Below are 15175 nucleotides of genomic sequence, written 5' to 3' on the forward strand. Positions count from 1 at the left end.
GGGACATAGCAAATGTACTATGAATCCTCCCTCCCTGCACTGCTTTGTTTAACTCTTTAACAGCCTCGTATTGCACAAGCTGCCACTCTGGAGGTTGATTTGTCTAACAAAATACTGAACATGCCACAGTGACTCCCAAATCTCCTCGCTTAAGCTCTTCCCACTTGCATTCCTGCCACCAATCCCTCAGACCCCCTTTCACCCTCCCCGAAAATACAGTCAATGCACCGGGGGAGGGAGGAAAAAGGTCTAGCTCCTTTTCTGGATCTATAGGACCTGGATCAAAAGGTTTATCAGTGTCAATGGAATCATTGTCCGAGCTGTCCTGTTCCAGTGCTTGGTCCTGTGTTGTGAGGGTTGCTGCAATTAGTGACAGGAGCTTTGGGGGCAGAGACCATCCTTGACAGTGTGTCGAGAAGGTTCGCACTGTCGTTGGAATTTACAGCTTCCCCTGGTTTAGCACTGTTAGTAGAATTAGTCCACACTTGGTGAAGAGTAGTCAGAATTTGCCACCAAGGTGCTAAATGCATTCCCGACGCGGAGTCCCCCTGCACAGCATCATCGTACAATTGTCTGCTGACCACTTACCAGGCAGGAATTTGCAAAATGCCATCAGGTGGAAAGTCCAGCACTTTGTCACGGATCCATTCTAACAGTCACTAGCTGCAGACCCATCATCACATTCTCTAATCAAGTTTGTGTGAAAGGAGAATATAGTCCATTTTGCATTGCAGTTTTCTGTAGTTCCTTAATCATTTCCCAGTGAAACGCCTGATATTGGCCTGGGTGTCTATCTTGTAATACCATGGGAAACACGTGCACTCCCTCTTTCATACTTTCCAAGTGCACTCCCCTCCACTCTTTTTTAATCCGTCTCCCGATATCATTTTCATTATCACTGTTGCTTTCCTTATTAGCACTCTGCCGCACCACTTGCTTCATCCTTACTTTTGACTGTTCCTTTTTTAACTGTAAATCCTCCAATCGTAAATTTAACAGATTTTCACCTTGTCCATCCTCATCTGAATCCTCCGACTCTGCTCCTTCTAGTTCATCAGAAACATGCTCAGTGTCAGCCTTGCTCTCACTCGGCTCCGTCGGCTGAGCAACATCTTGTTTTGTTGTTACACTGGCTTCCTGCCCCTTCTCAGTCTCCGACCAAGCCTCCTTAGCAATATCTGCAAGCTGTTTTTCTGCACGCATCTCTTTCAATGTCTCGAACACTAATCTCCAAGTAGTCATTATCTGACTAGCATTCAAGTCTCCTCGAGATGCCTTTTCCCAAATTTGCTCTCCTGCTGACTCTCACATTTTAACATCAAATATTTCTGTAGAGGTTGCTGGGGTGCCTTGGCTCTTTAACCAGGCTAGCAACAGTCCCAGATTACTTTTTTCATATACAATTCCTCTTTTGTGCAAAATATGCTGAAACACCCTTAATATACTTTTTTCTTCTGCAGACATATTTGAACCCATTTTTTAAAGTTTCTTAAAATTTCTTAAAGCTTCTAAAGTTTCTTGGCTGCTCACCTGTATCGATGCGTACAGGCATTGTTTCCTTAGTTTCCTTAGTCCCCGGGGTTTGGGTTGTCTGCCTGGTCCAGCCAGCAGAATGATCGTTTAGCCAAGACGTCTCCTCCAGAACGCAGCCCTCTTCCACGAGCTGTCGTCTTTGTCGCTCAATTCCGTCCTTATTCTTCCAAGGTTTTGGAACTCCACCATAGGGATCACCATTTGGGGAGACTGAGACATGGACTCCTGAATCTGACCAGAAGACCCTTTATTAGTCCAAAACCCATGCTTATATATCCTCGTTCGTTGATCACACGCAACATACTAAAATATCATTGGTTAATCAATACCGTTCACACACTTCTTGGTTACATATAATTGGTTAATTACTAAGCTACAAACGTACTGAACTTCTTGCATTTTTTTTTTCTCTCTTCTTTCTTACCTCTGTGAGTTTCATGTTCTCAGCCAGCTGCCGAGACGTGGCATCACACATCTGCTCCAGCCTTGCTTCGTATCCCATTTGTCTTCCAGGCGTTCAGCCAACCTTATCTTTCTTTCTTCTTTAGCCTTCAAGGTCCTTCACAGGCATCGTGGCCTCCAGCACTTGCCATAAAGCTCTCTACACACCTGGGAGCTAGCCAAGGTCAACCCACCACACAGACCTATTCCTTTCAGTAATTTTTATTCTATGAAAAGAGTGATTTTGGTTTTCGCTAAAAAAACCAAACAAATTCTTCATTTAACATCTTCAGAAAGTGGTGTTAAAATAACAGCTATTTGCCAGAGGAAATAAAATAAATATTACCTTGTCCCTGAAGGTGAGATAAGTCCAAGCCCTCTTTTAGGTGGATGACAACTACACCATACTGGATGTCAAAGGCATCACTACACAAAAGAAACAGAAATAAAACACCTTTATAATGCTTTCTTTCCCCAGAAACCTACTTTATGCACCCTCTTTGAACAAATTTTAGAGACTAAACTCCATTTTAAACTTCCAAATCATAAGTTTCTGTTACAATTTTAGTTTCAACTATCAACTGCATTAGTGAACTGAACACCATGTCCTGAAATGCAACATACATAAAGGTTATCTGTTCTCTTTTCTGTCTCACCTATACAAAATGGTCATTAAATAAAAGAAACATGAACAAGTCAGTTGAATTCTGCAGAGACGATGACAAAATCCATTGGGAAAACTAAATTTTGATTTCTTCCATCAAAAATGGGATTTATTTCAAGGACATCTCCTTGATCTGCAGGCTACACATTTCTGAAGTGTTCCAAAACATTTGAGGCTTAAAAAAAGATATGAAATTTTAATTCAGAGTTAAATTAGATACAAGTTTAATGTGCTTATTTCCATTATATCTGATGGGGGAACTTACCCCTTTAAAAAATAAATTAGGAGAAAATTAATTACTGTAGAAACAAGCAATAAGCCTGAACAAATGAATGAACAAAAGTCTGAGGAAAAGGAAGGACAGAAAAATCAAGATTTAAAAGATAAAAATATGAACTTAATCATATAATCCAGTTTGCATTAGCCATTAATCATCAGCACTTTAAATATACATACCTCATTAAAACAACTATAATTCATTTATCATAGAATGGTTTGGGTTGGAAGGGACCTTAAAGATCATCTAGTTCAGGGGTCCTTAAACTACGACCCACGGGCTGGATACGGCCCCCCAGGGACCTCACTATGGCCCCCGGTACTTACAGAACCCCCCCGCCCCCCACTGGGGGTTGTGGGGGGAAACCAAGCAGTCGCAGATGACTGCCTGCCACTTCATCCGCGCGCCAGCCCCCTGTTTAAAAAGTTTGAGGACCCCTGATCTAGTTCCAGGCCCCCTGCCATGGGCAGGGACACCTTCCACTAGACCAGGTTGCTCAAAGCCCCATCCAACCTGTCCTTGAACACTTCCAATGATGGGGCATCCACAACTCTCTGGGCAACCTGTGCCAGTGCTTCACCACCCTCATAGTAAAGAATTTCTTCCTAATAGCTAATCTAAATCTCCCCTCTTTCAGTTTAAAGCCATTTTCCCCTTGTCCTATCACTGCATGCCCTTGTAAAAAGCCCCTCTCCACCTTTCCCATAAAGCCCCCTTTATGTACTGGAAGGACGCAATAAGGTCTCCCTGGAGCCTTCTCTTCTCCAAGCTGAACAACCCCAACTGTCTCAGCCTGTCTTCACAGAAGAGGTGCTCCAGCCCTCTGAAATCAGATAAATGATTCCGAGAAATCCCATGTCCTTTCCTCAGACAGAAATACGACAAGATTTCCGTCATTAAACGCTATTCTTTAAAAGTAGTAAGACTTGATGAGAAATGTTCAAAGTATCAACATATTCCATAATAAATGCAATAAAAATTGACTATGGTATAGGAATAAAAATCTTTTTCCCATCAGTTAACATTTTTAAAACATTCTTTAATTTTTTAAATCTCTACAGATGAGATGTGTCCCTATTGTGCGCTTCAGAAATTTTAAAAATTCAAACTTCAAAAATATGCTTGACCTATAGTTGCTACATCCTGAGGTTTTTCTGTTGTGGATATGGAGAGCCACATGACTTTATGGCCCTAACAGTCCTTCCAGCACAAGCCATTACAAATCAATATGGGGGTGGGTGTGGATCCCCTCCACACAAAGAAAAATTAACCAAATTTTCCCCTTATTTTTCACTGCCTTTGGGAGTCCTACATTTTTCTTAAGGACCTGGGGTGGTGGTAGTGGTGGTGGGAGAGGTTTTGGGGGTTTTTTTCCCTTCTAATCCCAGTTTGGTTTGTTTTAATCTCTACCTGTAATCCTTCTTCCCTTCTTTCTTTTAAAGGCATGGTAACCAACAAGGGTAAAGCACAACTAAAACAATTTAAGTAGCATATCACAACAACAAAATAATCTCTGTATAAGTGCAAGTGTGAGAAGCAAGTTTTGTTTTTCTTAAATATGTTAGTAGTGAAAGTTATTATATTAATTTTTTCAATCAGAACTGGTTGGACCTTCACAACTGACAAATTACACTGGGATTTCCTTTCCCATCTGCTTGTTGGCTACTGTATTACTTTGGGTGTCCAGTGCTGTGTATCATTTACAATAAAAATTTGTAGTGGGTTGACCCTGGCTGGATGCCAGGTGCCCACCAAGCCACTCTGTCACTCCCCTCTGTGGCATATGAAGGCACGGACCCCAAGTCAGTGAAGAAGTGAGATCGTTTATTGCATACATAAGTGCTGGTTATATACAATTGCTTATCTACCCAAGTTCTGCCCTGGAATGTGCCTACATACAGCAGAGCACCTGGGAATTTGTCTACATGTAGCAAAGCAGTTGCTCATTATGAGCTGTTCACACACTTGCGGTTTCACTGCCAAATTTGGCCGCTTATCTGTACACTAACAGTTCTGCCAATTCAGTCTTGTTACTCTACCAGGTCAACTTATTTTTGTCCCTTACACTCCTCCTCAGCTGGATAGGGGAAAGAAAAGGTAACAAAAAGTTCATGGGTCGAGATAAGGACAGGGAGAGATCACTCACCAATTACTGTCACAGGCAAAACAGATTCAAGTTGGGTAAATTAGTTTATTACCAATCAAATCAGACTAGGGTAATGAGAAATAAAACCTAAATCTTAAAACACTTTCCCCTTACCCTTTCCTTCTTCCTGGGCTTAACTTCACTTCTGATTTTCTCTACCTCCTCCCCCTGAGTGGTGCAGGGGAATGGGGCAATGGGGGTTGCAGTCAGTTCATCCCGTTGTCTCTGCTGCTCCTTTCTTCTCAGGGGGAGGACTCCTCACACTTTTCCCCTGCTCCAGCATGGGGTCCCTCCACAGGAGACAAGTTCTCCATGAACAACTTCAACACGAATCCTTCTCATGGGCTGTGGTTCTTCATTAACTGCTCCAGCGTGGGTCCCTTCCATGGGGTGCAGTCCTTCAGGAACAGACTGCTCCAATGTGGGTCCCCCGCAGGGTCACAAGGCCTGCCAGGAGCCTGCTCCAGTGCAGGCTTCCCATGGGATCACAGCCTCCTTCAGGCATCCACCTGCTCTGGCATGGGGTCCTCCATGGGCTGCAGGTGGATATCTGCTCCACCATTAACCTCCATGGGCTGCAGGGGGACAGCTTGCTTCATCATGGGCTGCAGGGGAATCTCTGCTCTGGTACCTGGAGCACCTCCTCTCCCTCCTTCTTCACTGACCTTGGTGTTTGTGGAGTTGTTGCTCTCATATTCTCACTCCTCTCTCTGCAGTTGCAGTATTTCCCCCCCTTCTTAAATATGTTATCACAGAGGCAATACCGCTGTTGCTGATCAGCTTGGCCTTGGCCAGCAGCAGGTCCGTCTTGGAGCCAGCTGGCACTGGCTCTATCAGACATAGGGGAAGCTTCTAGCAGATTCTCACAGAAGCCACCCCTGTAGCCCCCCCACTACCAAAACCTTGCCACACAAATCCAATAGAATATTTTACTGGTTTAACTAGAAGATGAAAAGTTAACATAACGGTTGATTCATTTTCTAGACTTAATCCTCAATGACTGTAACTCTTAAATCTCAAACTGCTGCCACAATGCTCTCTAGATGCAGAAAGGGTTGTTAAATAGAAATTTACTCTGTTCAAACTGTAAAACAGCTACTTATTAATTTCCATATCAGAAAAAAACACTGGATTGAAGATTGTTGGATCAGCAATGTGGAAAACTAGAAAGCATCTGAAAGCAATTAGAAGAAAGCTTGTGTAACTAATCTTCCTGAAATAAAAATTCTTTTACTTATGTTTCATTTTTGTTCATTTGGTAATAAGAATTATCCACATTTCTGCATTTTCTGCTTACTGGAAAAAATTTATATAGGTCTCAACATCTCTAATGTCAGCTTTTCTCCAGTTTCTCTTAAATCCAAGAACAAGGGTGTTGGGTCTCATTCTACCCAGACCAGCAGCCTAAGGAGAACACAAATTAGTTGTTTCAGTAACTTACTTTTAAAAAATAGTTTCCTTTTTTTTTTTTTTTTTTTTTTAAGCATACAAGTATCTTTCAAAGTTTTAGGATAACTTTGCATAATGGAAATACTTCAACATGCAAAGTATAAAAACATTTAATTTTTTTATGTCCATCCTCACCACTTCCATTAAAAAAACCCAAACAAACATGAAACAGGTTGTCCTGGTTTCAGCTGGGATAGAGTTAATTTTCTTCTTAGTAGCTGGTGCAGTGCTGTGTTTTGGATTTGGTGTGAGAACAATGTCGTGGTGTGAGAACAATGTTGATAGCATACTCACGGTTTCAGTTGTTGCTGGGTAATGTTTTACTAAGTCAAGGTCTTTTCAGTTTCTTGGGCCCTGCCAGCCACAGGGCTGGGGAGGCATGGGAAATTGGGAGGGGACACAGCCAGGACAGCTGACCCAAACTAGCCAAAGAGGTATTCTGTACCATATGACATCATGCTGAGTATATAAACTGGGGGAAGAAGGGTGGGGGGGGAGCATCCAGCATTATGGCATTTGTTTTCCGAAGTAACCTTTAGGCACGATGTAGCCCTGCTTTCCTGGAGATGGCCAAATACCTGTCTGCTGATGGAAAGTAGTGAATGAATTCCTTGTTTTGCTTTGCTTGTGTACGTGGCTTTTGTTTTGCCTATTAAATTGTTCTTATCTCAACCCTTGAGTTTTACATTCCTTTCTGATTCCCCATCCCTCTGGGTGATGGGGAGTGAGCAAGTGGCTGCACGGTGCTTGTTTGCCGGCCAGGGTTAAACCACAACACAGGTGTACCTGCATTAAATACTGTCCTCCTTCCCTCAAGTCCTCTGCATGCACTGGTGCATAGAAGGCCTTTGTTTTGTTTTTAATAAGCCTTTGTTGGTACTTGGCCAGATTACTTAACCGTTCCTTCACTGCTTGCCTCTTAGAACCCTTTCAAAAGAAGGAAATGAAGGGGGAGAGGGAACAAGAAATATAAGCATCAGTCATAATAAAGCAGAATGTTTTATTTCACTGCTAGAATCCAAATAAAACTTGAAGGACCTCAAAACATGTTTTCCACTGTCAAAAAGAACCCAACCCAATGAAATATCACTCATTACATAACATACATATAACAACATATCATAACATCATAACAACAATAAAGAGTGGACCACATTCTCATTTTTAGGATAAGGATTCCTCAACCTTAAACATTCTTGTTCCTGCAGAGCACAACCACTTCACTAGCTTGTGGCATAAATTTGTCCTCCAAAGCATAACATAACTCTAGAAGAAAAGGGCTCTGTAACAAAACATACATGGATATAAGATGACTTAATATTAGGTTTTATGGGAGTATTTGTTTCAAGCTGTACTGAAACTGCATTTGCCTACATTTATACATAATCCTACTACTGCTCCCTCCTACTGCTATTTCAGAAAGCCTTTGTCACAGTAGTGCCTCTACTGAAGCTCTATGAAAACTATTTATTGTGATATTCAGTACAACATATAGAAGCACAACATGAAGTCTGCATTGCTAATCCAAGATCAGACTGTGGAAGCAGGTTAGAGGAGCAAAAAGCAACAACTGCCTGAGACATTAAGACTACCACTGTGTTCTATTTACCATCAAGGGAGATTTAGAACTGGCTAAGTCTCTTATGTTTCCTACAAACCCAGTAATTTGACTTAGTTACCTACACTTCTTCCCTGGACTTCTAGCTTCCACAGAGCTATCAAAATCCCTGTCCTGGTTTTGGCTGAGATAGAGTTAATTTTCATCTTAGTAGCTGGTACAGTGCTGTGTTTTGGATTTAGTATGAGAATAATGTTGATAACACTGATGTTGTAGTTGTTGCTAAGTAGTGCTTACTCTAAATCAAGGACTTTTTAGTGTCCTGTGCTCTGCCAGTGAGGAGGTGCACAAGAAGCTGGGAGGGAGCAGAGCCAGGACAGCTGACCTGAACTAGCCAAAGGGAAATTCCATACCATAGAACATCATGCTCAGTATATAAACTGGGGGGAGTTGGCCGGGAGGGACGATTGCTGCTCAGGGACTGGCTGGGCATCAGTCAGCAGGTGGTGAGCAATTGTATTGTGCATCACTTGCTTTTTTCCCTTGGATTTTATTTCTCTCTCTCTCTCCTTGATTACAATTGTTGTTGTTATTATTTTACTTTATTTCAGTTATTAAGCTGTTCTTATATCAACCCATGGGTTTTACCTATTTCTGATTCTCCTCCCCATCCCACCAGGGTGGGGGTTGGGGAGTGAGTGAGCAGCTGCATGGTACTTAGTTGCTGGCTGGGGTTCAACCATGACATCCCCTCAAATTTCCAAGATTTTAAATTGCATTACCACTTTATATTACTATTTATTTTTACATTGTTTTACCAATGGGCCTACAAGAAAGCTGGTGAGGGACTTTTTACAAGGGTATGTAAGTAATAGGACAAGGGGGAATGGCTTTAAGCTAAAAGAGGATAGATTTAGATTAGATATTAGGAAGACGTTCTTTACAATGAGGGTGGTGAAGCACTGGAACAAGTTGCCCAGAGAAGCTGTGGATGCCCCATCATTGGAAGTGTTCAAGGACAGGTTGGATGGGGCTTTGAGCAACCTGGTCTAGTGGAAGGTGTCCCTGCCCATGGTAGGGGGGTTGGAACTAGATGATCTTTAAGGTCCCTTCCAACCCAAACCATTCTATGATTCTATGATCTGGGAAAATATCCAGATGAAAGTTTGAGATCTGCAGCTTGATTAAGACCAGTCCCAAATATTTCTGCTTCTAGTCTGTTTCATGTTCCAGTTTCAACCGTTCTGTGTCTCTGTGTATTGCAGTGAGTCTCACAGCTTTGGAGAAAGCTACCTTAAGATTTGACTCTGTGTTTCAACTAAAGATTAAAGCCACAATTTACAAGTTTCTGCTGCGATTTTTGAGAGTCCAAGTTTCCTCATTCATACAAAACTAATCAAGTATCCATGTATTTGCTTATGATAAATCTCAGTCTTTGTGGTAACTTGTATGAGATAGAAATGCAATTCCATCTATTGCAGAAAGAAAAATGTTTTCTTTCAGAGAAGATAGCACTAACTTAGACAGTTAGCTGTATACTGCTGTCATTTTGACTGACTGCTCTGTCCAATGTATGAGAGAGCACAAGACTGAATGACACAAGGACAGAAAAAGGCCCAGATTGTATTCCAGTATTCACTTTACTCCTACAAGTCTTCCAAAGCATTTAAATATCAAATGATCGAAGATACTAATTTTGCTGTTTCCTCCCATACCATACATACGCATATCCTAAAACACAACTTCTACTGCAGGACTTTCATTTAGAAGTGGATTAAAAGTGATGCAAAGCACAACATCCTGATGTTTATGTTAACTGCCATATTAGCTTCCTTAAAGGTGTAGCACACCTAACTGCAAAGGTGGTGACCCCTACATGAGTGGATCCCACCAGTAAATCACAATTTTTGCACTTCTCAGGAAACTAACGTCTTTCACTTGAAGAAAATGACAGTTTTGTTAAAAAGTCAAGGTAATTTTTAAGTAAAAAGAAAGAATACACTTACCATATGTACATGGCCACAGATCATCAAGCCCACATTTTTGGTGAAAGCATGGACAAGGTGAAGCAAAGCTGGATGTGAGTTTGAAGCACCTGTCATAATTAAGCACTGAGGTCTAATAATTGTAGATAGGGGGGAAAAATGGTTAGAAGTCATTTCCTCTGGAGCTTTGTTATCTTACTTTGTAAAAAAGAGAGGCCACGAGACTGTAATCCTCATAGGAGAGGTAATACCATCATCTGCTTTTAGAAGATTATGTTAAATTAGGACAAGATCAATCTGACAATTGTCAGCATATGTATGATTAATTGCTTCCAAACTTAATAATCCCACTAAGTCTGAATATTTAAACATTTTAAAAGATCAGAAACAGAATTTAGACAAGACTAAGAGGGATAAATTTCTTCCCCCATCTTTTAAGTCACATCCTTTTACATGTTCTGGCTTAGATTCTCTGTCCAACAGAACTGGAACCATATGCTTTTATTGCTATCATTCAGAAGGAACAACCAAACTATTGTAAGTGAAATAAGTTATTCATTATTCATTCATTATTCATCCATTATTTCATTATTAATTGATCTTTATAATAAATTTTAGAAGTTGAAGTATACAGTCTCATTCATTTCAGAAAAAAAATTTTTAAACCATAAGAATCACTAAAAGTAATTTGTCCATCTGTCTCAGTCCCTACAACAGCTGCAGTTCATTTTCCATACTAGAACCAGTTAGTTTTAGGATGTACCTCTACAATTCAAAACATTTTTTGCCATAGGTTAGAAATCAGTGTCAGACTAAAAAGAGTAACAAAAAAGTACTCCTAAAGCCAGAGTACTTTTAACTGGCTCATGTGGAGATCTATACCTCCTCTGGAAAATTATTAGAGAAGTTTATAACTCAAAAAGCTATTGTATTGGGTTTATGTGGCAAGGTTTCGGTAGCAGGAGGGGCGGAAGGGGTGGCTCTGAGAAGGGAAAGGGGCTACCCCCATGTTAGACAGAGACAGTTGCAGTCAGCTCCAAAACAGACACACTGCAGCCCAAAGATGAGCCAATGAGTGAAGCTGGTAGTGCCTCTGTGATGACAGTTAAGAAAGGGTAAAAAACACCGCACAGCAGCTGTGAGAAAGAAGAGTGAGAAAAAGTGTGAGAGAAACAATTCTGTAGATACCAAGGTCAGTGAAGAAGCAGAGGGAGGAGGTATTCCAAGCATCCGAGCAGAGATTCTTTTTTTTCTTAAGTCAGACTCTTTTTTTTTTTTTTTTTCCCCCCCATTAATATGACTGGGTGTAATAGTAGGGTATTTGTAAATAATGAGAGATTTTAATGTCACATAGTCTTAGAACTTCAGAAAGAACAGTAATTTCATAATTAGACTTCAGGTTTTGCAGTTTATGCTTACAACATCCAGCTCTTCAGAAGTGGAAAGTTCATTAATATCCATATTAATATATTGGTAATTTACAGTTTTACTATAATATACACTGGGGTTGTGCTGATACCTATCATAATTGGCTGACATCTTACTTCAAATATCTGTATCTATGCAACACAGACATTGTGAGTACCTGTCCTATTTTTTGTTTTGTTTAATTTTAGTCACCTCCAAGAGAGGCTAGGTGGCAGAACTGGTGTATTTTCCCCAAATGACAGGCAATATTATCAATCTTTTCTTTGAAAAATACTCCATCGCTGCCAGGTTCTGGATTCTGGACTTAACCTCGACAGCAAATAGCACCTGTATCAAGAATCTCTCCTAAAACTCACTCCTTAAATTATGCTCTAAGTAGGCAAATTCCCTTCTGTAAACAACAGAAGATTTTAGTAGCTAGATTCATTTGCTAGCACACTGAGCATAACTATGACAGAATAAGACATTTCTTAGACTTGTAGATGCAAGGGATGAGTTGCTCGACTAAGTGTCAATAGTATAAACCCTATGCCGGGCTTGGGCAGCATTGTAGAGGAATGAAGGCAGTGGGTTGATTAGCATTGATAACATGCAGCTGTGGCCTTGCCTCAGCGACAGTGGGTTGATTGACATGGATGATGTGCAGCTGTAGCTTATTCCTGCTAAGTGGTTAAATAGCCCTGAGGATTGTGGGAGAGGAGGTTGGATGGAGGAGGAGTAGTAGTGTGGTCTGGCCTCTGGAGGGAGGAGATACAGCACAGATGGTAGAATTTGACCAATGGTAAAGCTTTGTTGTAGCCTGCTAGTTTGTTTGTGCTGCAACACAGCATGTAGTAGGTAACCACCCAATTTGAAAAGAGAGGAGTCAACAACAAAGGATCAACCAAGATTTGGAGGCTAGAGCACATGATGTACAAGGGAAGGGTGACAACTAAGTTAATTCAGTCTTAAGAAGGCAAATGAAGGCATCTCAGTATTGTCTTCAGTTATCTAATAGGAGGCTATAGATAAGATGGAGCCAGACTCTTTCTGGAGGTGCACAGGAAAAAAAAGACAAGGGGTAACTGAAGATATAACGTAGGACATTCCAACATTAAGGAAAAAAAAAAAAAATAAAAAATTAGGGTGGTCTAACACTGGGAAAGATTACCTAGAGTAGCTGCAAAATCTCCATCCTTGAAAATGCTCAAAACTTGACTGGATGTGGTCCTGAGCATCCTGATCTAACAAAGTTGGTTCTAACTTTGCAGATGTCTCTGCACTAAGCCAATTGAGTGGATGGTTGGACAAGATCACCTGGTGAAGTCCTGTTCAATCTATGATTCTATCTATTTAGAGGAAAGTTTAAGTAATCAACACCTTCTGTTAAATTTTTTTGAAGCACCTTTCCTCTGGAATAGCTCATTCCATAAAACCAGCATACATACTATAGGATAGGCAATTACCTACTTCAATAGGACACTTCTTGGGCAGCCATGTTGGCTAATGAAAAAATCAGTTCACTCCTTCAGTTGTGTGAAGACTGCTAGTGTAGCCTGTTTATCATTGCTGCACTGCAGCAGAAGAATATCCCTAATGTGAATCAGCTAGTGTTGAGGACACAACATACGTATTATGCATATTTCAGGGATTTTTGGTTAGATCAGTTTTAGCCTGATCACATTGACTGAATGCCCATTAGCAGTTTGGAGCAAATCTTTCAATTTAGTTTCATCAAAAAGGAATGCAATTTACGTGCCCCAAGACCACCAGTTCATGATACAAACTGAAGTGCAGTAAACAGACTTGCTTCTCAAGTGCACTCCTGATCAGAAATAAAATACTAATGTAGATATGCCCAGAAGCTAAGATAGTGCTATTAAAAGTTATTACAAACCATAGGAGGTGAACAGGCAATTTAATGGAAGACATGATAGGAAACAGCCATACCCTACTGGCTACGTAGCAGAAGTAATTTCTTATGTCCTTAATACATTCATAAACTGTTACCTGAAGTTTTTCACATGATCTTCCACTCCTGAGAGACGAATAGAATGCTGTAGTGCATTCAAATAAATCAAAGCTTGTGTTGAGGATCCCCATTTCACATCTGTGGGATGATTTGAAGTTTCAATATTTTATTTAAAGCAGTTCAACATAAGACTACATGATCACAAAATGAATGTTGAACACCAAATGGCTAAAAGACCCTACAACTAAATAGGCAATTCTATTTAAAGATAACATTTCTGTAGAAGATGTCCAATAGATGTTACAGTTTGATATTTTATATTAAAGAAGAAAAAGGAGGAAAAAGATAAGAAAAGGAGAGGAAAATGAGAGGAAAAAGAGAACTGAGTTGCTTCCAACATTTCAAAGACTGTCAACTTCAGAGTTAAAAAAATTAACATTTTGGAAAAAAATAAGATGTTTAGTTATTCTGAATGACAGCAAAGGTAAAGTAACCTTGCAAGGCATTGTCTAAATTAAGTCAAATCCTTTCAATGCATAACTTTTGATGGAATAAAGAGGACAGACTAGATTATGCAGTTCCTTTTAGAATATTATTTTTATGAGGAAATGAAAGCTCTTAGTATCCTCTCTAGTTGTTCCCATATATGTTCCAATTTTGCTAGTTACGATTGATATATTATTTAAGTACTTTATAATCTTCACAACATAGGATTTTGCCTTTTCCTTGTTTTTAACTTCAGGAACACTTTGGCTCAATCCTGCTCCATGTTGCACTTATAATCATATAGTGTTCTTAAAGGGAAGGAAGAAAGTATATAAATTGTTCATAGCTACAGGAATAGTTTATTGAAAAAACCCACAAATGCTACACAAATACATTTCCAATTCAGAAGAGTACAGGAGCATCCCCTTTCATTTCCTGTCAAAACATGCTTTTCTGGTGCCTTCAGCATTGCAACCCAAGCTCTTCTTATACGCACCTTTCTCTCTAACTTTCATTCAAATGCTTATGTCTAAGGGCAAACATTTGAATTGGGTGGATCTTGATATACTCAGAGGAGGAGGAAGAAAACAGCAATGAATATACAGGCATAATTGCATTTCATTACAACTGGAAAGTCTGAAACAGAAGTTTGAACTAGTCATCCAAATAGAATTTTCTCATTTTTCTCTAAATAACATGACCTTTTCCTTCCTCTATCCCCTTCTTCCCCACACCAAAACCAGAAGAAAACCCTATACATACCTGGTTTCTTCTAAGTGACATAGAGTCCAAGGACTATGACGTATGTTAGAAGTGCTACCCATCAATTAATGACAAACATTACAATGCAAAACAGAATAGCTCCAACAAGAGAAATCCACATATTGTAGTATTTGAAAGCAAGATGCCAACCTAGTCACAATAGGATAAGGGAGGGAAGAAAGGAAGAAAATTTAATCACTGTTCCAAGGGAAGGTAAGAGCTGTTCATCTTCCTTCCTCAGTGCTCTACATCACATTTCATAATAATGCACATCAGTTTAAGTACTGTACAAAATAAGGACTTTGACACATTTACACTTTTAATTTTCCAACACATTTGAAATTAATTTGCATATTTTTTTAAATAGAGGAGAAAATTAGAAACATTTCCATATCTAAAAGAGCGTCTCAAGGAGCGTTTGAAGATGCTTGTACCAGTGTATCTGTGGCGTATTGATGCACGGACTCCAAGAGCGGATCGAAGACTCAAAGACAC

General features: G+C 40.1%; 1 pseudogene; it reads right to left on the minus strand.

Annotated features, from left to right (window-relative positions):
* The window catches only part of LOC121080443, a 111992-nt pseudogene that overhangs the window by 34557 nt on the left and 62260 nt on the right, over window positions 1-15175 (minus strand).

The sequence above is a fragment of the Falco naumanni genome, chromosome W (assembly GCF_017639655.2).
Source record: "Falco naumanni isolate bFalNau1 chromosome W, bFalNau1.pat, whole genome shotgun sequence".
In the NCBI taxonomy this organism is placed as follows: domain Eukaryota; kingdom Metazoa; phylum Chordata; class Aves; order Falconiformes; family Falconidae; genus Falco; species Falco naumanni.